The sequence below is a fragment of the Meriones unguiculatus genome, assembly GCF_030254825.1.
Source record: "Meriones unguiculatus strain TT.TT164.6M chromosome 13 unlocalized genomic scaffold, Bangor_MerUng_6.1 Chr13_unordered_Scaffold_34, whole genome shotgun sequence".
NCBI classification, from domain to species: Eukaryota; Metazoa; Chordata; class Mammalia; order Rodentia; family Muridae; genus Meriones; species Meriones unguiculatus.
In genome coordinates, this window is record NW_026843646.1 from 9,192,129 (window position 1) to 9,217,051 (window position 24,923).

General features: G+C 36.9%; 1 pseudogene; it reads right to left on the bottom strand.

The window, feature by feature from the left end:
* Positions 1 to 7,973: 7,973 nt before the first annotated feature.
* LOC110540620 (single-stranded DNA-binding protein, mitochondrial-like) lies at positions 7,974 to 8,385 on the bottom strand (annotated as a pseudogene).
* Between the last annotated feature and the right edge of the window lie 16,538 nt (positions 8,386 to 24,923).

The following is a 24,923-nucleotide window of genomic DNA, read 5'->3' on the forward strand; positions in this document are numbered from 1 at the left end:
TTTTTGAAGATGCTGTCTTTTTTCCATTGAATAGATTTGGCTTCTTTGTCAAATATCGAGTATTCATAGGTGTGTGGGTTTATTTCTGGGTCTTCTATGCGGTTCCATTGATCCTCCTTTCTGTTTCTATGCCAATACCATGCAGTTTTTATTACTGTTGCCCTGTAGTACAGCTTGAGATCAGGGATGGAGATACCTCCTGATGATCTGTTGATGTACAGGATCATTTTGGAGATTCTGGGTTTTTTGTTTCTCCATATGAAGCTGAGAATTTTTTTTCAAGGTCTGAAAAGAATTGAGTTGGTATTTTGATGGGAATTGCATTGAATCTGTAGATTGCTTTTGGCAGTATGGCCATTTTCACAATGTTAATCCTACCAATCCAAGAGCACGGGAGATCTTTCCATCTTCTGAGATCTTTGATTTCTTTCTTCAGAGACTTGAAGTTTTTCTTAAACAGTTCTTTCAATTGCTTGGTTAGAGTCACACCAAGGTACTTTATGTTATTAGTGGCTATTGTGAAGGGTGTTGTTTCCCTAATTTTTTTCTCAGCCTTTTTGGCTTTGGTATATAGGAGGGCTTCTGATTTTTTTGAGTTGATTTTGTATCCTGCCACTTTGCTGAAGGTGTTTATCAGCTGAAGGAGTTCTCTGGTTGAATTTTTGGGGTTGCTCATATATACTATCATATCATCTGCAAATAGTGACACTTTGACCTCTTCCTTTCCAATTTGTATCCCCTTGATCTCCTTTAGTTGTCTTATTGCTCTGGCTAGGACTTCAAGTACTATGTTGAAGAGATATGGGGACAATGGGCAGCCTTGTCTTGTCCCTGATTTCAATGGGATTGATTTAAGTTTCTCTCCATTGAGTTTGATGTTAGCTATAGGCTTGCTGTATATTGCCTTTACTATCTTTAGGTATGTGCCTTGTATTGCTGTTCTCTCCAAGACTTTAAACATGAATGGGTGTTGGACTTTGTCAAATGCTTTTTTGGCATCTAAGGAGATGATCATGTGGTTTTTCTCCTTCAGTTTGTTTATGTAGTGGATTACATTGATGGATTTCCGTATGTTGAACCACCCTTGCATGCCTGGGATGAAGCCTACTTGGTCATGGTGGATGATATCTTTGATATGTTCTCGGATTCGGTTTGCAAGTATTTTATTGAGTATTTTTGCGTCAATGTTCATAAGAGAGATAGGCCTAAAGTTCTCTTTTTTTGTTGGGTCTTTGTGTGGTTTAGGTATCAAGGTGACTGTGGCTTCATAGAATGAGTTTGGTAGTGTTCCTTCTGTTTCTATTTTGTGGAATAGCTTGAGGAGAATTGGAGTTAGCACTTCTTTGAAGGTCTTGTAGAATTCTGCGCTGAAGCCATCTGGTCCAGGGCTTTTTTTTGGAGGGGAGACTGTTAATGACTGCTTCAATTTCCTTGGGAGATATAGGACTATTCAGTCTTCCTGCCTGATCTTGACTTAGTTTTGGTAGATGGAATCTTTCAAGAAAATTATCCATTTCATTTAGATTCTCAAATTTTGTGGCATATAGGCTTTTGTAGTATGACCTAATAATTGTTTGGATTTCCTCAGTGTCTGTGGTTATGTCCCCATTTTCATTTCTGATTTTGCTGATCTGGATAGTTTCTCTCTGCTTTTTAGTTAGTTTGGCTAAGGGTTTGTCTATCTTGTTGATTTTCTCAAAGAACCAGCTTTTTGTTTCATTGATTCTCTGGATAGTTTTATTTGTTTCTAGTTGATTGATTTCAGCCCTTAGTTTGATTATTTCCAGCCGTCTGCTCCTCTTGGGTGTATCTGCTTCTTTTTTTTTCTAGGGTTTTCAGTTGGGCCATTAAGTTGTTTGTATGTGATGTTACAAATTTCTTCTTGCAGACACTTAGTGCTATAAATTTTCCTCTGAGCACTGCTTTCAATGTGTCCCATAAATTTGGGTATACTGTGCCTTCCTTTTCATTGAATTCTAGGATGTCTTTAATTTCTTTCTTTATTTCTTCCTTAACCCAGCTGTCATTGAGTAGTAAGTTGTTCATTTTCCATGTGCGTGTCAGCTTTTTGTTGTTTCTGTTGTTGTTGATGTCTAGCTTTAGTCCATGTTGGTCAGATAGTATACAAGGGATTATTTCAATCCTTTTGCATCTGTTGAGGCTTGCTTTGTGACCCACTATATGGTCTATTTTGGAAAAGGTTCCATGTGGTGCTGAAAAGGTGTACTCTTTCGAGTTTGGGTGAAACGATCTGTAGACGTCAATTAGGTCCATTTGATTTAGGGATTCTGTGAGTGCTTTTACTTCCCTATTTGGTGTCTGTCTAGTTGATCTGTACCTTGGTGAGAGTGGAGTGTTGAAGTCTCCCACTATTAAGGTATTAGGATCGATGTATGATTTAAGCTTTAATAATGTTTCATTTACGAATGTCGGTGCTCTTGTATTTGGGGCATAGATATTCAAGATTGTGATTTCCTCTTGGTGGATTTTTCCTTTGATGAGAATATAGTGGCCCTCCTTATCTTTTTTAATTAACTTGGGTTGAAAGTCTATTTTATTAGTTATTAGGATGGCTATTCCAGCTTGTTTTCTGGAACCATTTGCTTGAAAAACAGTTTTCCAGCCCTTTACTCTGAGGTAGTGTTTATCTTTGTTGCATAGGTGTGTTTCTTGGATGCAACAGAATGTTGGATCCTGTTTCCTTAACCATTCTGTTAGCCTGTGTCTTTTTATTGGTGAGTTGAGTCCATTGATATTGATAGATAATAGTGACCAATGCATGTTAGTTCCTTTTGTAATGAAGTCGGTGATCTAACCCTGTTTCATTGCTTGTTTTCTTTTCATTTTTGTTGGGACATTATTTGTATGCCCTGTTTTCTTGGGTGAATTTGTTTTCATTGGATTGGAGTTTTCCTTCTAGTATCTTCTATTGGGATGGTTTGCTGTGTAGATATTGTGTAAATTTAGTTTTGTCATGGAATATTTTGTTTTCTCCATCTATGTTGATTGAAAACTTTGCAGGGTATAGTAGTCTGGGTTGACATTTGTGATCTCTTAGAGTCTCCATGATACTTGCCTAGGCCCTTCTGGATTTCATAGTTTCTGATGAGAAGTCCGGTGTGATTCTGATAGGTCTACCTTCATATGTTACTTGGCCTTTTTCCCTTGCTGCTTTTAATATCTTTTCTTTGTTCTGTAGATTTAGTGTTTTGACTATGATGTGACATGATGTGTTTCTTTTCTGGTCTAGTCTATTTGGAGTTCTGTAGGCCTCTTGTATATTTATGGACATCCCTTTCTTTAAGTTGGGAAAATTTTCTTCTATGATTTTCTTGAAAATATTTTCTGGACCTTGGAGTCTGGAGTCTTCATTTTCATGGATTCCTATTTTTCTTAGATTTTGTCTTTTCATAGCATCCTTGATTTCTTGGATATTTTGTGATTGGAACTTTTCTGATTTTACTTTTTCTTTGAGAGAAGTATCCATTTCTGCAAGTGTGTCTTCAGCTCCAGAGATTCTCTCTTCCATCTCTTGTATTCTGTTGGTGATGCTTACTTTTGTGGTTCCTGATCTTTTCTCCAAGTTCTCCAGCTGAAGGGTTTTCTCATTTTGTGTTTTCTTTATTGATTCTAATTCTGTTTTCATGCCTTGCACCTTTTCTTTCATGTGTTTGAATTTGGATTCCTGTCTCTCTACGATGGCCTCTATTTTGTTTTTCATTTCCTTTTTATATGCCACTAATTTTTCCTCTACTTGTGTATCTATTTGTTTGTCTATGTTTGCCTGTGTATCTTTAAGGATATTGTCTATTTCTTCTTTCTTTGCCTCCAATTGACTGGCCATCTCTTTGAAAGACTTGTTCATTTCCTCCTTATGAGCCTCAAATAATTGGGCAAGCATGGCTTTAAAATCATTTTCCTGTGCTTCTGCTGAATTGGAGTATCCATCGATTTTGGGGTTTGCTGGTGAAGTTATGATGTCCTGATTTATGTTGGAAGTGTTCTTTCGCCTACCTCTGGCCATTGGCTATCTGAAACCTTCCCTATTTGTTTTTGGATTCTGCAGATCAGGCTGGTACTGTCTCTCTCTGTTGTCTGGAGAGTTCTTCAGGAAGCTGAGAACTCTCACCGTATGCTGAGGACTAGCTGTACCTGTGGGAGGAAAGTACACAGGCGCAAACGGGGCAAATGCAAGCGTGCGTGCGCGCCCGTGTGTGTGTGTGTGTGTGTGTGTGTGTATGTGTGTGTGTGTAAGTGTGAGTGGATGTGTGTCTCGGACAGAGTGATGGCTAATGTTGAATGCTTGAGTGTGTGGGAGGGGCTCTGCACTGTATATGTCGCAGGCGCTAATGATGATCGCAGCACAATTTCTGGCATTAACTGCTTTAACTCCTCAATTAGACCCACAGAGCAGGAACTTCAATGTCCCTAGTGCCCCTCTGTTTCCCAAAGTGGGTATGTAGGTGGGAGGGGGTTCGATGCCTGGCTTCTGTTTTAGAAGGACCCAGGATCTGGGGATCTGCAGATTCTCAAGGATGCACTCACTTACAGGCAGGTCACTTGGCAGAGATCGGGGTATCTGGGCTCTCTGCTCTCTGGTTTGGCCCGGCTTCTTTGATGTGCTCCGCCAGTTCTGTGCTGCTGTCACTGCCAGGTTCTGAGGTTTTGCTGCAGCTGGAGATTTCAGGGTGGTCACTTCAGCAGGGATGGGGTAACCAGGCTCTCTGTTCTCTGGTTTGGCCCTGGTTAGTCTTAAACTGGAGGGCTGTGGTGCCCCACCAGTTCAGTGCTGCTCTGCCGCCATGTCCCGCTGTAACTGGAGACTGGGTCGCTAGTCCCAATGCTTTCTGGGATCTCTTCACTGTGCTCTCCAAGCTTGGGAGGCCCAGCGCCTGGTGTGTCCAGGTTGTATGACGTTTCTTCCTGGTTTTGGTGAGTATATAGCGTATTCTCTGTTACTGTGGGATTGGGTGGGCCGTATCGTCAGTGATGGCGATCCTGTGGAGCTAGTATGGTGTCTAGCAGATTCGCGCCCTGGGAGGATGGTGCAGCTGCTGTGCGAATCTGGGACTCTGGGACACGTACTGCTGGCTTTTGTTTGCCGCTAAAGTGCTTGGGGCTCTGTCTCAGCGGCTGTATACCCCAGGCAGTTAGGTCTGTACTGAGAAAGATGAGTCCGCTGTGTCGCTGTGCCGAGGAGGAAGGAGGTGTGGGGGACGGGAGTGCTGCAAGAACAAAGGATCGTTTCTCTCCTTCCCCAAACAAGTCCCCGGTGACCGGAGACCAAAGTTTCCACCTCCTGCGATGTTCCCTGTTGTTCAGAAAGCCTCACCGTGGTTTTCCTGGATTAGGGGTCCTTCCATTCACCAACTCAGAAGTTCAGGTATCCCACCGCTCAGAAACTGTGTGTGTTAGTCGCCATCTTGGCTCCGCCCCTCGGTTTGTGAGTATTTTATCGAGCATTTTTGCATCATTGTTCATAAGACTGATTGGTCTGAAGTTCTCTTTCTTTTTTGGGGTCTTTGAGGACTTATCAAGGTGACTGCATTCTTACAAAAGGAGTTTGGTCATGTTGCTTCCATGTATATTTTATGAAATAGTTTGAAGAATATCAGTATTCTCTCTTCTTTGAAGCTCTGGTAGAATTCTGCTCTGAAATCAATTGGCCCTTGGTTGGGAGTCTTTTGATGTTTGCATCTATTCACTGAGGGGATGTAAGACTATTAAATTTCTTTACCTGATCTGATTCAACTTTGGTAAGTGGAATCAATCAAAAAATTGTATATTTCATTTTGATTTTCAAATTTTGTGGCATATAAGATTTTGACATAAGAGCTAATGGTTCTTTGGATATTCTTAGTGTCTGTTATATCTCTCTTTTTATCGGATGTGGCTGATTTGGATAGTGTGTCTCTGCCATTTTCTTAGTTTGGCTAAGAATTTGTCTGTTTTTGATTTTCTCAAAGAACTAGCTCCTAGTTTTGTTGATTCTTTGAACTGTTCTCTTTGTTCCTAATTTATTGATTTCAGCCCTGAGTTTGGTTATCTAGTGGTCTACTCCTTTGAGTGTGTCTGCTTCTTTTTTTCCTAGAGTATTCAGGTGTGCCATTAAGTTGCTTCTATGGGAAGTCTCCAATAGCTTATGAAAGCACTTGGTGCTATTAAATCTGTTCTTAAGACGGCTTTCATTGCATCTCATAAGTTTGGGTATGATGTGCCTTCATTTTCATTGAACTATAGGAAGTTCTTTATTTCTTCCCTGACCCATATTTCATTGAGTTGTTCAGTTTCCACGTATGTGTAGGCTTTTTGCTATTTCTGTTATTGTCAAGATCCACCTTTAGTCCATCATGGTCTAATAGGATGCAAGATATTATTTCAATCTTGTACCTATTGAGGCCTGGTTTGTGACCTACTGTATGGTCATTTTTAGAGAAGTGTCCGTGAGGTGCTGAAAAGAAGATATATTCTTTTCTGTTTGGGTGAACATTTCTCTAGATATCTGGTAGGTCCATTTAATTCATGACATCCATTAGTGTCATTATATCTCATTTTAGGTTCTGTTTCACTGCTCTGTCCTTTGATGATAGTGAGTTGTTGTGGTATCTCACTATTAATGTGTAGAGACTGAAGTGTTCTTTAAAGGTTATTAATTTTTGTTTTACAAATGTGGGTGCCCTTGAATTTGGGGCATAGTTACCCAGAATTGAGACACCATCTTGGTAGAATTTTTCTTTTATGAGTTTGATGTATCCTACCTCATCACTTTCAATTAATTTTGGTTGAATGTCTGTTTTATTAGATATTAGAATTGCTACTCTTGCTTTTTTCTTAGGTCCATTTGCTTGAAAACCTCATTCCAGCTTCAACATCCCAGGAATTTTTCCAGAGATTAGCTCAGTGCTCTGAGGTTGGAACCAATTTTTTTCCCTCACCACGGGGTTTCCTTTCACCTGGGAAACACAGTCAGTGGTGTTTTATGGCCTACTGTTCCAACTATTTGTTACTGTGCAGTCTCTGCTACCCTGCTGATCAGACACCGTGTGCAATCAGCTCTGCCATCTGGGATCTGTTTTTTAATTTTTGCTAAATATGAGTATTTTGCTTGTATGCATGACTATGCACCTCTTGTGTGCCTGATCCTCACACCAGTCAGAAGATTGCCTTAGAACTCATGAATCTAGAATAATGGATAATAGTGGGTTCCATGTAAACACTGACAATTGATCCCAATTATTTGCAAGAGCAGCAAGAGCTCCTCACTGCTGAGCCATCTCTCCTGCCTTATGTTGCTTATTTATCATCAGCATTTACATTGCTAATATTTTTTTTAACTTTTTAAACATGCATTTCCTTTTAGTAAGATCTTATTACAGTTTAAGCTGTGGCACTACTGGTTTCTGGAAGATTAATACAGAATTGGATTGAATGTATAATTTCTTGTAGGAGCTTCAGTAAAGACCTCTGAGTTTTTTCTACCTATTATATTTGTTTGATTGACTTTTAGGGGAGGCTCTGTCTTATGATATAGGTCTGGCTGGAACTCTTTGCATAGATCATGCTGGCATCCAACTCAATGAGATTCACCTGCCTTTGCCTCCTGAGTGATGGAATTAGAGGCATAACTGAATACACCCAGCTTGTCCATCATTTTTTGTAGTTAATAAATATTCATAAATTTCTCTGATATGTAATCAGAACTGTTCATATGTTCATTTCTCTCTGTATCTCCATCTCTATCTTTCTCTTTCTATTTCACACTCCTCTCTGTTTGTTTTTGTCCACATTAATTGGCATGTCTATTTCAAGGCTATATCGTATTCAAAAGTTTCAGATATGACACAGTTATTCAGTTTTCTTCTAAGAATGACTTATTGATAACATTAGCACATCCTTTTAAATATAAACTATAGATTATATATAATTTGGAAAGGATAATATATAAAATAATTATCAAAGAAAAATCATGTGTTCTATGCCTTTTCTTTTGTCTGGTCACTCACAAATATGATCTTATCAGCTATAATTATTGTTGTTTGCCACCTCACATTATTATTATCCATGTATTCACCATACTCCACTTTCATGTCCACAAATATACAAGCCCCCCTTTTCACCTACTGATACGTCATATCCCTGAGGCCTGGTCGAAACACGATATTTGGTGCCAAGTTGTCTTTGGACTGATGCCAGTGTCCCATGATCACCACATCTTATTTGTTGCTAGAGAAAATATCGTGACTGTGTTTTTCCTTCCACCTGTCTCCTGACAGGGTCCTGACTAACTAACCCAAGTAACTCAACACAATTCATAGATTGCTCAAGAATCCAACCGCTGGATACTTTAGATTCATGTTTCACAAACTGATGGAATTCCTGTAACATGTCTTAAAAGCACAGCTTTGATTTTTCTTACAATCTAATCTTTAGGCTTTTCCTTCTCCTTCCTTCACCTGATGCACAACACCTAACTGTCTAAGATTAGCACTTCTGTGTCAGAAAATAAATGAAAGAAGTACTAGAAATATGTGAATATATTTCCAATGAAGTATAAATTTATATTGTTGCCTTTGTTTCTGTTGTACACAAGTATCACATATTTTAGAATTCAGTGACCTTCAATGATGTGCATGTGAAATTCAGCCAAGAAGAGTGGGCTTTGCTGGAACCTTCCCAGAAGCAACTCTACAAAGAGGTGATGTTAGAGACCGGTAAAAACCTCACTGCTATAGGTAAGACTGCAAATTTTCAGTTTTCTTCTAAGAATGTCTTATTGATAACATTAGCACATCTTTTTAAATATAAACTATAGACTATATATAATTTGGAAAGGATAATATATAAAATAATTATCAAAGAAAAATCATGTGTTCTATGCCTTTTCTTTTGTCTGGTCACTCACAAATATGATCTTATCAGCTATAATTATTGTTGTTTGCCACCTCACATTATTATTATCCATGTATTCAAAATCCATGTATTTAAAATAAGGAAACAGCTCTTACTTTATTACTGATCCTATTCTATAATTCCAATTGAGAATGAGGTAGAATGAGGTGAATAAATCAGACATGGTTCCAAGGGTCACAGAAGATAGTGATTTAAGTTTTTCCTTAATAATAATATGGTATTTCCAATAATATGTATTTTCTGGTACTATATTTTAGGCTAAAATTGGGAAGATCATAATATTGAAGAACATTTTCAAAGTTTTACAAGTAATAAAAGGTAACTTTATGTGCATGTTGATACAGATATGAATCTTAAATTTTAATGTGTCCTGGAAATTTGTTTGTTTGTTTGTTGGCTGCTTTTTATTTTCTGTTTTTGAAATAGTTTTTATTTTCTGTGTAGCTGTGGCTTGACTTAGACTTGTTTGTTAGACCAGCCTGACCTCAACATCACACAGATCTGCCTGCTTCTGCCTCCACAAGTGATGGGATTAAAGGCATGTACCAGCACAGCTGGCTGTGTCGTGGAAGTTTTAAAGAAAAGCAACAGTGCAAAAACAGCACTGATTTAAGTGTACTGATGATCATTAAAATTTCACAATTCCATGTACTTCAATGTCAGGTATCTGATTTGTGTTTGCAAGGCACCCCCCTAAGATAGAAGCTAACAAAATAATATCGTAACTTAAAATACCATTTGAATCATATGGACATAACAGGTACTGAGTTGAACTGCCAATTTGATTAGTCTCATTCTATCTATTCAGATACTGTAAGAGGTATACACATTGAATAGGTAATCAGTATGTATCAAAACGTTCTAATGAGCAAATATTTCATAGTATAACCACTGTTACTCATATTCATGCAGTAACACTGTAAATTTTAGTGAAAGGAGCAGCTTATGAGAGTTAAGAATATTGTTGAGGAGAAAACTTAATCCCTATATGACATGTCTATGATGAACAAAAAACAAACTGTATTAATTCAATGTGGGAATCTTTTATTAATCTAGTAATTTAAATAGATGTATCATATGTCACAATGTTTCTAAGACATATGAGCATAGGGATATTGAAAAAAGCAGTGTACCTATCTTTCTCCAAGAAAAATTGATTTTTTAGTAGTCCCCACTTTGAGTAGTGAATGTGATGAATGGTTACTGTTAATTGGTTTTGCAACTTCACTGAGAATTCATCAGCAAACTCATACTGCTAAAAATACCTATGAATAATAGGAATTTGGAACTTCTGCTTGTTCTGCTCACTTCTTAAATGAAGTGTCATTCATACAGTACAAAATTTATGAATGGGATTGCTGTGGTAAAACTCTGAATTCTTGCAATACTCTTCATATATTTGAGAAAATCTCTTATAGAAAAATGATGGAATCACATAACAAATATTCTTACCATCACAGGAATCTTCAAAAATACCCATAAGGAAGGGGAATACCATGAATATAAATAAAGTGATAAAACTTTAAAATTTTATTCTTCTTTACCATTAGACTGAATTATAAAATTAATTCATATACATAAATATATTTATTAATGTAATGAAGTGACTGTGGTAAATCTTTCACATGTGTCAATTATCTTTGCAGGCATGAAAGCAGTCATACTGGAGAAAAACCCTTTAAATGCACTCTATGTGGTAAAGTCTTCCCCTATGCCACTGTTCTCATGTGGCATAAAAGAACACACACAGGAGAGAAGTCTTATAAATGTAATCAATGTGGTAAAGCCTTTGCAAAAAACGGTCATCTCACGAGCCATAAAAGTACAGATACTGGAGAGAAACCTTATGAATGTAACCAGTGTGGTAAAACCTTTGCACAAAACAGTACTCTCTTAAGGCATAAAAGAACACACACTGGAGAGAAACCTTGTGAATGTAACCAGTGTGGTAAAACCTTTGCACAAAACAGTACTCTCTTAAGCCATAAAAGAACACACACTGGAGAGAAACCTTATGAATGTAATGAGTGTGGTAAAGCCTTTGCAAAAAACAGTATTCTCTTAAGCCACAAAAGAACACACACTGGAGAGAAACCTTATGAATGTAAGCAGTGTGGTAAAGCTTTTGCAGAATACAGTCATCTCTTAAGCCATAAAAGAACACACACTGGAGAGAAACCTTATGAATGTAACCAGTGTAGTAAAGCCTTTGCACAAAACAGTAATCTCATAAGACATAAAAGAATACACACTGGAGAGAAACCTTATGAATGTAATGAGTGTGGTAAAGCCTTTGCACGCAACAATAATCTCCTAAGTCATAAAAGAACACATACTAGAAAGAAACCTTATAAATATACACAATATGATAAAGCTTTTGCACAGCAGAGTAGTCTCCAAAAACATGAAAAAACACACAGTGGAGAGAAGCCTGGTGAGAGTAATTAGTGTGATAAAGTTTTGGCATATAACACTCATCGGAAACGAATATGCCTATGTGGCAAAGCCTTTGCACATAACAACTCCTAATACATAAAATAACACAAACTGGAAAGAAGCTGTCTGACTGTAACCAATGTAAAAAATCTTTTGGACTTCAGAATCATCTTGACACTCATGAAAAAAATCCTAATGGACAGAAAGCCTGTGAGTGAGTGCTTTTAACATGGTGAAACCATTCCACATTTCTATAATCTTCATCATTATGAAAGGATTCATACTGGAGAGAAAACTTGTGAATATGTTCAAATGGTGAGGCCTTGCACAAATCTAGAGTCATCATCATCATAAAAGTATCCTTACTGGAGAGGAACTCTGTGACTATAATCAATATGGAAAGGCCTTTGTGTTCTTTGGTCCACTGAGATCCAACAGAACTGAAAAACTAGCTCAATGGAAATGACTTCCATTTTCTGAAGGAGAAGGGGAAAGGGAATAGGGGCAATAGGAATGGAGAGTTGTACTCGGGGAGAGAAGGGAGGGGGGATTATGATTGGAATGTAAAGTAAATAAACTTATTTTTAAAAAGAATACAATGAATGGTAAATATCAATTACATGCAAAAGTATTATATAATGTGTTTAGAGAAGATTTATTGATAAGCCTGGTTCTCAACATTTACTGTTTTCAATTGCCTCACTTTACACAATCAACTTTTAGTCCAGTGGATGAATATGTAGGGAATGGTGAACTAACACCAGCCAGGAAGGTCTCTGAGAGTAACACAACAGTGGTAGCCTGTAGAAGTTTCTTTGTGTACACATACCTATTGTTCCAGTGGTACTATTAAAAAACATTACAACCCACACTAAATTTTGTGATATGAGGGAGAAAGCTTTCTTTTTCATGTATGACCCTGCTTCTGGCCTAGATGTGTAACAATGTCAAGGGTGAGTTTTCTCTGCCTGACTTCATATGGAGAGTGTCTTTAGACATTGACACCACCAATCAAATTTGATAGATGGCCTTTGACACAGATCCCTGATAACTCTCCCCTCCCTTCAAATATAGGATACTTTGGTTCTGTGTTCTTGTTCTTCTTATTCATATAATAGGAATGTGCTGTTTAATGCAAATCAAGCATCCTTGAATTGCCTAGTATTAAACAATTAACTACACCAATACTTCGAGCATCCCAGGTACTCCCCAAGGGATATAAGCCAGTTTTCTGTTTTCTAGAATTAAAGTTGAACTTACTTTCTGAGGTGGTTGCCAGAGTGGCAGACCACTGTTATGCTTGCGGGCTTTCCAAGCTTTATACCTCATCTACTGCCCTTCATGCCTTCCTGGGCTGGTGGGAAACAGCCCTCCAGGCAGCAAGAGAACCACATTCTCTGAAATGCCTGTGATAAAATGTTTCAGACTTCATAGCATTTCAAATTTCACATGTTTCTGGATGTGAGATGGTCAAACAAACAATGTCTTGGAGTGGGACTCTTTAAAATGAGTTATACTTAGTGTCTAGTTCACAGTAAGGTTGCAGGCAAGCTTCATAGTATGAAATCTTCTGAGGTGTGTACAGTGGCCCATGAAAAAGAAATAAAAGCAGAAATTTTATTTCTGTTTTTAATAGCTGAGTACTGTTCTGATGATGTATGGGTGGATGGCAGAGGAGAGGAACTCCCCTTTTGAGTCGTCTAGGGAAAGGGGATGGGGGAAGATGGAGGGAGGGTGGGACCAGTAGGAGTTAAGGGAGTGACCTTCAATCAGCATATATAATGAATAAATTGTGAAAAACAAAAACAATTAATAAAATAAAATAAAATAAGTAAAACAAAACAAAAAAGCAAAAATTTGAGTCTAGTTTGGGTAACCGCCCTCCCTCAAAGAGAAAAAAGAAGATATATAGAAAGAAAAAAAAATCAGAATCTTTGTTTTTGTCACCTATCTTCCCTGTGGGCTCACTTGAAGATCATTATCCAATTGAGACCATGCTTCTCTCTCTGAAGTTTATGTTACCATAGAAGTAGGATTCAAAGAGGAACTAATGGCAGAGGTTCCTAGTTAACATATCAAATCAAATCTACCTGCCATTTTCTCCCAGCAATCCTTCACTCTTTCCATGTTATCTGGTCCTCCAGGCTAGTACAACCCATGCAATACCCTGAATTCTCCTTCCCAGGGCCTGAGCTAACCTCACTCCCCCTCACCCATCCATAGGCAAACTATTTTGGCTAGCTGGTCCTGTCAAGAGCCGTGCAGGAGCAACAGTAAATCAGCTGCAGAACTCATGGAATGTGGCTCTCCTGTGGGCATAGTCACAGTGAGTTTTTCTTGGAGAAACATAATCCCAAGAACTGATTTTCCTGAGGACTTTGTGCTCTTATGTAGCATATCTCTGCTTGTTGCCCTTACGATGCCCATATATCTCATAACATGAGTTGTATGAAAACTCTAAGAAGGCTTCTAGCTTGTCATTTGGCAATATCACTGGCATTTAAAATTAACAATACCTGATCTCTTTCCACATGGTTACTGGAGCAGATTAATGAATTAACTACTGTCCTTGAAAGGAGCCATAGATATAGATTGTTAGCAATGACCATTATACTTAGAAACAATTTGGAAAAATAGATTGTTTAACAAGTTCAGGGAAGATGTTTTTGCTAATGGTTCTGATGTAAAAAATCTTAGAGAACAATTTAAAGTTAAGAAAAGTACACTATTAATAGTAAAGCCATGGATGTTTTAAGGTTGATGAGCTGAAACAACAGCCCAAGGTAGCATTGGCTGTCTGGGCACTCGCAAACTGGGTCTAAACCTGAGACAGCAGTTGATTCCCCTATATTTGTTTTTCCCCTCAGCTTCTTGATATGATTTAATAAAAATGATTAATGAGTAGATGCACACCCCTTTAAGAATTAAAGTACAGGTGCCAGTACCATGTCATTTTTTATTACTGTTGCCCTATAGTACTACTTAAGATCTTGGATGAAGATACCTCCAGAAAATATTTATTGTGCAGGCATTTTTTTTAAAATCAATTCTGGGTTTTTTGTTTTTCCATATGAAACTGAGAATTGTTCTTTCAAGGTCTGTAATGAGTTGTGCTGGTATTTTGATTGGAATTGCATTGAGTCTTTAGATTTCTTTTGGTAGAGTGGCCATTTTTACTATGTTAATCCTCCAATCCTGGATTGGAGATCTTCTGATATCTTCCTGAAGTTCTTTTTTTTTCATACAAGTCATTCACTTGCTTGATTAGAGTCACACCAAGGTATTTTATGTTATTTGTGGCTTTTGTAAAGGAGTTTTGTTTCCCTAATTTCTTTCTGAGCCCATTTGTCTTCTGTATACAGGAGGGCTTTAGAATTTTTAAATTTAATTCTGTATCCAGTCATTTTGCTGAAGTTGTTTATCAGCTGTAGGAGTTCCCTGGTTGAATTTTTAGTGTTATTCATGTGTACTATCACATCATTTACAACACAAGCTGGACTGGATGTGGAGAAAAGTGAACACTCTTCCTTTGCTGGTGAGAATATAAACTTGTACAACCACTTTGGAAATCAATCTGGTGCTTTCTCAGAAAATTATGAATAGTCCTACTAGAATATTCAGTTATAGCAACCCTGGGCATATATTCAGAAGATTATCAACCATACAACAAGGACATTTGCTCAACTATACTCATAACAGCTTTATTGACAATAGCCAGAATCTGGAAACAACTTAGATGTCCCCAAACTGAGGAATAGACACAGAAATTGTGGCACATTTATACAATGCAATACTATTTAGCAATTAAAAACAAGAAAATCAGCAGGCAAATGGATGCAACTAGAAAAGATCACTCTGAGTGAGGTATCCAGAAGCAGAAAGACACTCATGGTATATACTCACTTATATGTAGATATTAGCCATATAATATAGGATTAAAAATACTAAAATCTATAGACCTAAAGGATCTAAACAACAGGAAGAACCCTAAGGAAGATGCTTAATCCTCACTTAAAAGGGCAAATGGGATAGACATTGGTAATTGGGGAAGATAGGGAACAGGGCAGGAAACTACCACAGAAGGCCTCTGAAAGAACCTACATAGCAGGGTATTGAAGCAGATGGTTAGACTCATAGCCAAATTTTGTATAGAAAGCATGGATTAATATTGAAGATTCAGGAGGTAGAAAGATATGAATGTGAGAGGTCCTCCACAAGGAGGCCAATTGAGCCAAAAACTAAGGGCCCAGGGGGTCCTATTCCAACCAAGGACCATGCATGAAGAACACCTAGAACCCCTGCTCAGATGTAGCTCATAAGTATCTCAATTTCCATGTGAGTTCCCTATTAAGTGTAACAAGGGCTGTCTCTGACATGAACTCAGTGACAGGCTCCTTTATCACCTACTCCTGGAATGTGCAGCCTTGTCAGGTCACAGAGGAAGATGGTACAGCCATTCTTGGTAAGACTTGATAAGATGGGTTAGGCTAAGATAGTAGGGAAGGAGGACTTCCCCTATCAGTGGACTAGGAGAGGGGCATAGCGGGAGAAGAGGAAGATAGGTTGTAACTGGTGAAAGATGAGGGAGGGGCTTACAGCCAGAAAACAAAGTGAATAAATTGTAACAATCAATAAAAAAGAAAAAATGAGTTTTTTTTTTCCTGAGATGGCTGGACTCAGGCAACTATCTCTTAAAAACAACTAGGAAGAATGGTATTTCATCTCTACACAGTTTTCTTTTTCCTGTAATACTATATATAATAAATACCCTTGATAAAATCCAGGGTTTTGTTACATATTCCTGGCATTGTAATACAATATAATGTATTATAAATCAAATTTTGACATGTTAAGTGTGTAAAAATAGTCTACGAAAAAGTGGCTTGAATTTTCAAAAGATCAAAGAGTGTTTACTCAAAACTCTGGAAGGAAAAATTATGGAAGCATAAAATAATATATAAATAAATTAATGTCACTTTCACATAAACTACATTTGGTTATTGAGATTTTAAATATATACACAGAATACTTTTAAGTAAACAATGTATGTTACTGTTACTAGCCATTCTGTACTTATCCTGAAGTATTTCTTTATATTATTCCTCTCTTGTCACTGAAATGTGTTGTTTTGACAAGTCAAGCCACAACACCCTGACACTCAGGCTCTAATACTGACTATTCAATTCTTATTTCAGGGTACTGACTGCTTATAGTCCAATAAGGAGTGAAGTCAGGCAATGTTTGATTTCTGTGTCTAGCTAAGGTCACAATTTTTGATGATACATTTTTAGTTCATCCACAATTTTAAAGTAAAATGATTGACTTTCTTGACATGTTAAATGTTCTTTCTCACATACATGCATACACACACGCATACATAATGCATGATACATGTAATAGCAGTTATTGGCAACACAAGACTTGAAATTGAAAGAACCAAAAGAGGGCTGTATGGGAGATTTTGTAGGGAGGACAAAGAAATAAGAAAAAATGTGATTATATTAAAATCTCAAAAAACAAATGTACATGTTTTCCATGAATGAAAAAAAAATTGAATAATATAATATTTTGCACTGATGTGATTCAGGACAATCAAGTCTATTCTATCTTAGCACACAGTCAGCTGTATTCCAGTAAACATGAGGATAAATGTGTGCTGGACCTGCCCAAGTCATTTGTTGTTTTCATATGGATAATGGTGGAACTCCTCATTCAGAGTGTACAGTATATATTCTCTTTAAATTGACTCGAGAATTTTAGGTAATTTTTGTGTGTGAACTGGATAAAATAAAGATCCCCTAAACTTCTTTCTAGGTCCACTTCCTTCTACTGTCTCCTTCCATCCTTTTACACAGAGATGCTATCTAACGTGGATGGTAAAGAGTGTTCAGTAGATGCAGCAGAAGAATGGATATTTTTTGTCTAGTCCATTCTGTTAGTTCCTGTCTTTCTATTGGAGAATTGAACATCCAAGTTGAGAGTTTTCAATGAACAATGTTTATTATTTCCCTTTATTTTGTAGTTATGGTGTGGGGGTTTTGCCTCTTTTTATTTGATGCTTGGGATTATTCACTTTTTGTCTTTTATTGGGTGTGGTTAACATTTTTAGATAGGAGTTTTGATTTGATTGGCTTCTGCAGTGAAGGAGTTTTACAGAGATATTGCTCATATTTGGTTTAATTGTGCAATATATTTTTATTCACCATTTATTATTGAAAGTATACTGGATATAGTAATAAGGATCCCTTAAAGATTATATACAATCTGTCTCAACCATTCTACGTTTAGAATTTTTCTTGAGAGATCAGGAGTTACTCTAAAGAGCCTGAATTTCTATGCAACTTAGTCTTTTCAACTTGCAACTTTTAATATACCTTCTTTATTTAATATAATTTTCTTTACATTTAGGGTTTTGATTTTATATGCTGAGCACAATTTCTTTTCTGGTATGCTTTGTTGTTTTCTATACGTTTTGTACTTTTATAGGCTACCCATTCTTCATTAAATTAAGAATATATTCTATTATTTTGCTGAAAATATTTCTGGGATTTTGATGTGAGTTTTGTCTTCTTCACCTATTTCTATTATTCATAAATTACTTTTTTGCACTTTTTAGATATTCTGGATCTTTTGTGCATGGCTATTTAACATTTCTTTTGATGCAATTATCCAGTTGTTTTTGTTCTTTTTGTTCATAATCATCTTCATCTTCATCTCTTCGTCCTCCTCCTGCTTCTGTTCTTGCCCCCCTCCTCCTTTTTTTCTTTCCAAAATAGTCACTTTACTCACATATTCACCCTGATTAAAGTTTTCCCTTCCTCTAATCCTGGCAACTCTTTCCCATCTCCCTTTCTATCTTGTTTAAATTCACCCTCATATAAAACAAGGAGGGCTATAATGTATAATAAGAAAATAAAATAGAGAAAAGACAAAAACAATCACATCTTATTAGAAAAAACAAACAAAATAAAAAGAGCCCAAGGGGGGGAAAAGATGTAGACTTGTTCACACATGCAGAAATCTCATAAAATATTAAACATGAAACAGTAGTACACACAGAGGGTCCATGTAGCTTTAAAACTAGTAAAAACTCTTCAGCAAATTAAAATGAAAACTGTGGTAAAATTTTTAAAATGCATGCCAGAATTACAGGACATGAAACTCCAAACATGCCAGTGAGTGAAATTTTTGGCCATCTACCTTTGGAATGTATGCTTAAAAGTACAAATAAGAGTAGTCCCTTGGATAAAATGAGTGTACCTTGGAGAAAACTTCATTTTCATTTGCAAGCACTTGTCAATTAGAGATAGGGCTAGGGACAACATTAAATGCCTTGTGCATGCTGCCTCAGTATCTCACATTTTATATATTCTTCAGTCCTCTTAATTTATAGTGCTTTGTTCTTTGATATCCTCTATTCTTTCTGGCTCTTACACTCTTCTGGCTGAATTACTGAAGAGCCTAAAGGGCATATTCTGATGTCTCTCACTGACTGTCTATTTTCTCTATGGGTATCTGAATTTCTCTCCATTAGATGCAGGATGACACTTTTTTGATGATGGCTGAACAAGATACTGGTCTATGAGTATAGCAGAATGGTGGCGATGGTCATTTTATTACTTTTAGTAGAATGTAGTATTTGCTTTTCCCCAGAAACATGGTCTGTGTAATTTCTTTTTCTTGATCAATAAACCACTGTCAGGTGTGGATTCCATCATGTGAAGTGTGCCTTAAGTCAAACTATAGATTGGTTATTTACTCCTACAACTGTTGCACTAATATTGTCTTCCACGTAGAACATTATTATAGTTCAAAAGTTTGGTAACAGAGTTAGTGTTTATATTTCTCCTCTTGTAGTTGCAGAGTACATCACATATCAAAGTTGCTAGAATGTAAGTGTTCTATGTAAGCTCAAGCTCTATTTATCTATGTTTATCTATTTATCTATGTTCCATGTAAGTGGAAGTGTTGTCTCCAGCAAGAGGGCATTGCAGTCAATTTGTGAAGAGCAGCCTATAGTCTTGGCAAAAGCCTGTGTTGTTTTGGCATTACAATCACACTACTTTAGCCAATACCTCAGTTACATATTACCAGTACTGGATGCTTTACTTAGTGACAAGAGATTTCCACTTGGGACTTTCTTCTTGTGTGGTGATTTCATTTATATTGGCTCTTTATATAAATATGATTTAGAAAATTTCTATTGCATTAGGTTTCCACTGTAGCAAATCAATGACCCTTAATTTTACCTGTCTTATCTCATGTTACCTTTTCATTGCCCTCTTCCTTTCCCAATCCCCTTCAATTCTATCTTTTTAGCCCACTTTCCATTTGTTCCAAGTATTTTATTTACCTTTCCTATGGAGAAATCTCTGCCTGCCCTAACCTCCAGTTCTTAATCTGTATGTATCCCCTGTGGTATTATGTTCAGTTGCTTGCATATCATATATCTTGCAAATAATATATATGTAAAAGCAAATACATTTGTCTTTGGGGGTCTAGGTTCTCTCACTCTCAGTTACCTGCAAAGGTGCATTTACCTTCACGTTTCATGATTTGATTTTTTAAATGTCTGAGTAATATTTTATTATGTAAATACACTAGTACTATAACAAAAATAGAAATACACACTGGAAAAACATAAAATCTTCACCAATGATGCTGACCAAACTAGATGCCTATATGTAGAAACATGGAAATAGATGCTTATTTTCACTCAAAAGTCACCGCCAAATGGATTAAAACCCCAGCAAAGTTTATATACAGTTAAAGTCTTGAAGTCAGCACAGCTATTTGACAAAGATCAAGCACAGCTGAGCTGCATGTTACAATAGCCTTCATGCTATCTTTCAGGTGTGGTCTTGATCTCCACTAGCTACATGCTTAGAGGGCTTTCAATACATGTACAACCTAGGGCCATTGGAGCAATGGGAAATTTTTTAATGAATCATTTATGCCTTCACGCTGGAGTACTGCTCCTAAGCTTCCCCAGAAAAATCCTGAACATACTGCTTCTCTCATTTTTAGGGGAAATATCAATTATCTGGCCCTACATGAATGTCTTCCTCATGGAAGTTGTAACTCACATAAAAATGGCAGAAAACTCCTTATGAGACTTCAGCTCCAAGAGAGTCTTGCAAAATCTACCCCTGTGCTTCCTCAAGAAGAAAATAATCAGAACAACATACTCTTAAAAATGCAAACAAAGTTTCTAGAGCTAGGAGAGTTGATAGTGTTTGAGATTAAATAGCTTGTACTGCTGTATCTTCAGATGATTACTTGGCACATAAGATTAGGAGTTACATATGGTATGCCCTCAATGATTAGATAAAGATGTAAATGAATGGCTGGAGACATCTTCACCTTACACTAGGGTCTATAATGATGGACAAAGAATGTTTTATAAAAATGATTTTTAAAGTGAGGTATTAGGACCTCCTTTTCCTAGAAATATCAGCTTTCACAGTATCACTGTGGTGTAGTATGACCAAAATAATGAAAGAATACTTAGATTTAGCACATAAGTAAATTCTACAAAGATATGAGGTATAGACAATGCATTATGCCAGGAATTTAATAATAAATGTTGCTGCTTTGGTGTAAATGGTTTTTCTTAAGGCTGTCCATTAAAATTTGATAATATACTTCTTGGGACAAAGCAATATGCTAAAGCTGGCTTGAAGACTTTCTTTCTTTGCCATTGAATCTGAGAATGTGTCCAACCTGAGATTAGGGTTTAAGGCTGTGGCAAATATGCCACCAGATTCTCAAAAATGTCAGGTTATGGGATTGATGAAGAAAAATAATAGTAAAAAGATAAGGTTTATCAATGATGACTAAATTTATGACCAAGAGACAGTTAAAACTCCTGTCTGGGAACAAAAAGGATATCATCTATGCTTTAGAACAATGTGAATCTATCTTTTATTATTGAAATCTGTCTAAATAAGGAAGTACTCTGAATGCCAGTCAGTCAAGACTCTAAGTTTCTTTGGACAACCATGCCTGATTCATTTCTGCCTTGCCTTATTCTTCCCTCCTCTCTGGAAACTATCAACTTCTGGGGCTGGTCCCCAGTCTTTCACCACACTCTTTCTTTTCTTTCATGGTTTGTTGAATATTCACAACTAAAGATCTAGAGCTACATGGTTTAGAGTAGACAAGACATGTGATTTCTGTTTTCTGGATCTGAGTTACCTAAAACAATATCATCGTTTATATTTCTACTTATTTATGTACATACCATTTCAGTTATCTATCAGTTGAAGAATATTTATGTGTTCCCAATTTGTACTTATTTTGAGTAGAATAGCAACAAGCATGGTTGAAAAAATATTTTTGATGGAGTAGGTTAAGTCCATTGTTTGTATTTCAAGGAAAGTTATTAGTGGCTTATATGATAAATTTAGTTTTATCATTTTGAGAATTCTGCACACTGATTTCCGCTGTGGATGTAGAATTTTGCAAGCACCCTTTGCCAGAGATCCATATTTTTGCCTGTCCAACAGAAGATGTCAACTGTCAACTTAATTCCTGTTTACTCCAGAAAAATAAAATACTAAGGGAAAAATATATAGTACCTGTATTATTTATCACAATTACTATTATGTAATTAAAATTTGAATATTTATATTGTCCACAAATTAAAAAGTAACTTGCATAACTTACTAAAATATGTTTTCAGAAGTAGTTTCTATTCTAAATTAGAGTGTATTTATATAACATTGCTTAAATGAAGGGCTCTTATATTTATGGTTAGATATACATTTTATATAAACTTAATAAAGTAGAAGTAAATAATTTCATTTGAAGACACTAATGTATTTTATTATAGTACAGTTATTGGACTTAATGATGGGTGAGTAATGATGCTTGAGAAAGATCCCCAAAACGACAGCTGTGCTGACAGATAAGCACAGAGACATGCAGGCCAGGATCAAGCTGAGAGGATCCTCAAAGGACAGGAAGGTCACTGCCATGGGCAGGCACTGGTTTCTCTCAAGGTTTGGGTACTCTTGAATTCAGCAAGGGATACATTCCTGCTGATCTGTGGGGAGAAAGTAAATCAACATCTCAACTCCTACAAGTCATTCCATGTTCAGTCCATGAAGAAAGATTTCCAAAGATAATGTGTGCATCCTATCACATTCTCTTTTACTATAGTGCCAAGAAGGACACTAAACCTACATTATTTGTCATTTGAGGTATTGGTTGCCTAAGTTCTTTTCTTCTAGCTAGATCTATGTTTAAAGATGGTGAGTATATTTTTGTGTGTGTTTCTCAGTCAATTGTGTCTTATTTATGCTTTATTTTGTCACCCTTGTTTATCATTAATTTTTACAATTTATTCACTTTGTATCCCAATTGTAGCCCCCCTCCCTCATCTCCTCTAGGTCCCACCATCCCTCCCTCCTCCTCTCCTCTTCTTCTCCTGTAGTCCTCTGATAGGGAAGGTCCTATCAGACCATATCCTATCAGGTTCCTTTAAGACTCCCTGTATCCTATTCATCTGTGGGTTGACTAGGTGGTCCCACCAGGGAGAAGTTATCAAGAAGCAGGCAACCGTGTTCAGAGACTGTCTCTTCTCCCCTTACTAGGGATCCCATATGGAGACTGAGCTGTCTATGTGCTACATCTTAGCAGGGGGTCTAAGTCCTCTCATGATCTTTGGTTGATGCATCAGTCTCTGCAGAGCCCCAGGACCCAGAATTTTTGGATTTGTTGGTCTCCTTGTGTGACTCCTGTCCCCTTTAGGTCCTTCTATCTCCCACTTCTTCAATAAGGCTTTTTGTGCTCTATACAAAATTTTGCTGTGGGTCTCTGCATCTGCTTCAATCACCTGTTGAGTGGAGTCACTTAGTGTACATCTGTGAAAGGCTCCTATCCTGTTCTCTTTCTTCTATGGGTTCTGGCATCTATCCTGTTTCCTTTCATGAATGCGAATTAAGCATCTTGCCTATGTTTCTCCTTGTATTTTAACTTTTAAAAGTCTGTAGAATTTAGTAGGTCCAATCTATATTGTATGGGTAATGTCCACTTATAAGTGGATATATACCATACATGTATTTCTGCTTCTGTGATACATCTGGGTGATCTTTTTTAGTTCCATCCATTTGTCTGCAAATTTCATGATTTTCTTGTTTTAAATACCTGAGTAGTATTTCCTTGTGTAAATGTACCACAATTTCTGTATCCATTCCCCCATTGAAGGACATCTAGTTTGATTCCAGATTCTGGTTATTATGAATAAAGCTGTTATTGTCATAGTTGAGCACATGCCCTTGTTGTATGGTTGAGCATCTTTCTGATATATGCCTAGGAATTGTTTAGCTGAGTCTTGGGGTAGCAGTATTCCCAGTTTTCTGAGAAAGCACCAGACTGATTTCTGAAGCAGCTGTACAAGTTTAGATTCTCACCAGCAATGGAGGAGAGTTCTCCTTCCTGCACATCTTCTCCAGCATGTGTTGTCCCCTGAATTTTTAATCTTACCCATTCTGGTGGGTGTGAGGGGGAATCTCAGAGTCATTTTGATTTTCATTTCTCAGATTTTTAAGGACGTTGAACATTTTTAATTGTTTCTACACCATTCAATATTTTTCTGTTGAGAATTTCTCTTTAGCTCTGTATCCAATTTTTAATTGGATTATTTGATTTGTTGGGGTCTTTATATATTCTGGTATTAGCCTTCTGTCAGATGCAGAGTTGGTGAAGATCCTTTCCCAGTCTGTAAGCCATCATTTTGTTCTGCTGACAATGTCCTTTGCTTTAGAGAAACTTTTCAGTTTCATGAGATCCCATTTATTGATTGTTGATCTTAGAGCCTGTGCTGCTGGTGTTCTGTTCAGGAAGTTGTTTCCTGTGCCAATGTGTTCAAGCCTCTTCCTCAATTTTTTTTAATAACAGATTAAGAATGTTAGTTTTATGTTTAGGTATTTGATCCACAAAAAATTTACTTTTGTGCAGGGTGATAAGTATGGATCTATTTGTATGTGTGGACATCCAGTTAGACAAGCACCATTGGTTGAAGATGTTCTTTTTTCCATTGAATGGTTTTGGCTTCTTTGTAAAAAATAAGGCGTTGTAGGTGTGTGGGCTTATTTCTGGGTCTTTGATTCAATTCCACAGATCCACCAGTATGTTTCTATGCCAGTACCACACCGTTTTTACTGTTTTTCTGTAGTACACCTTGAGATCCAGGATGGAGATACCTCCAGAAGTTTTTTATTTTACTGAATTCTTTTAACTATTCTGGCTTTTTTGTGTTTTTTTTATGTAATGTTGAAAATTGTTCTTTCAAGGTCTGTAAATAATTGTGTTGGTATTTTGATGGGAATTGCATTGAATCTGTACATTTCTTTTGGTAGGATGACCATTTTGCTGTTATTCCTACTGATCCATGAGTATGGGAGATCATTCTATCTTATGATATCTTCTTCAATTTCTTTCTTCAAATACTTGAAGTTTTTTTACACAGATTTTTCACTTGCTTGATTAGAGTCACACCAGTGCACTTTATGTTATTTGTGGCTATTGCAAGGTTGTTTTTTTCCTAATTTCTTTCTCAGCCCTCTTGTCTT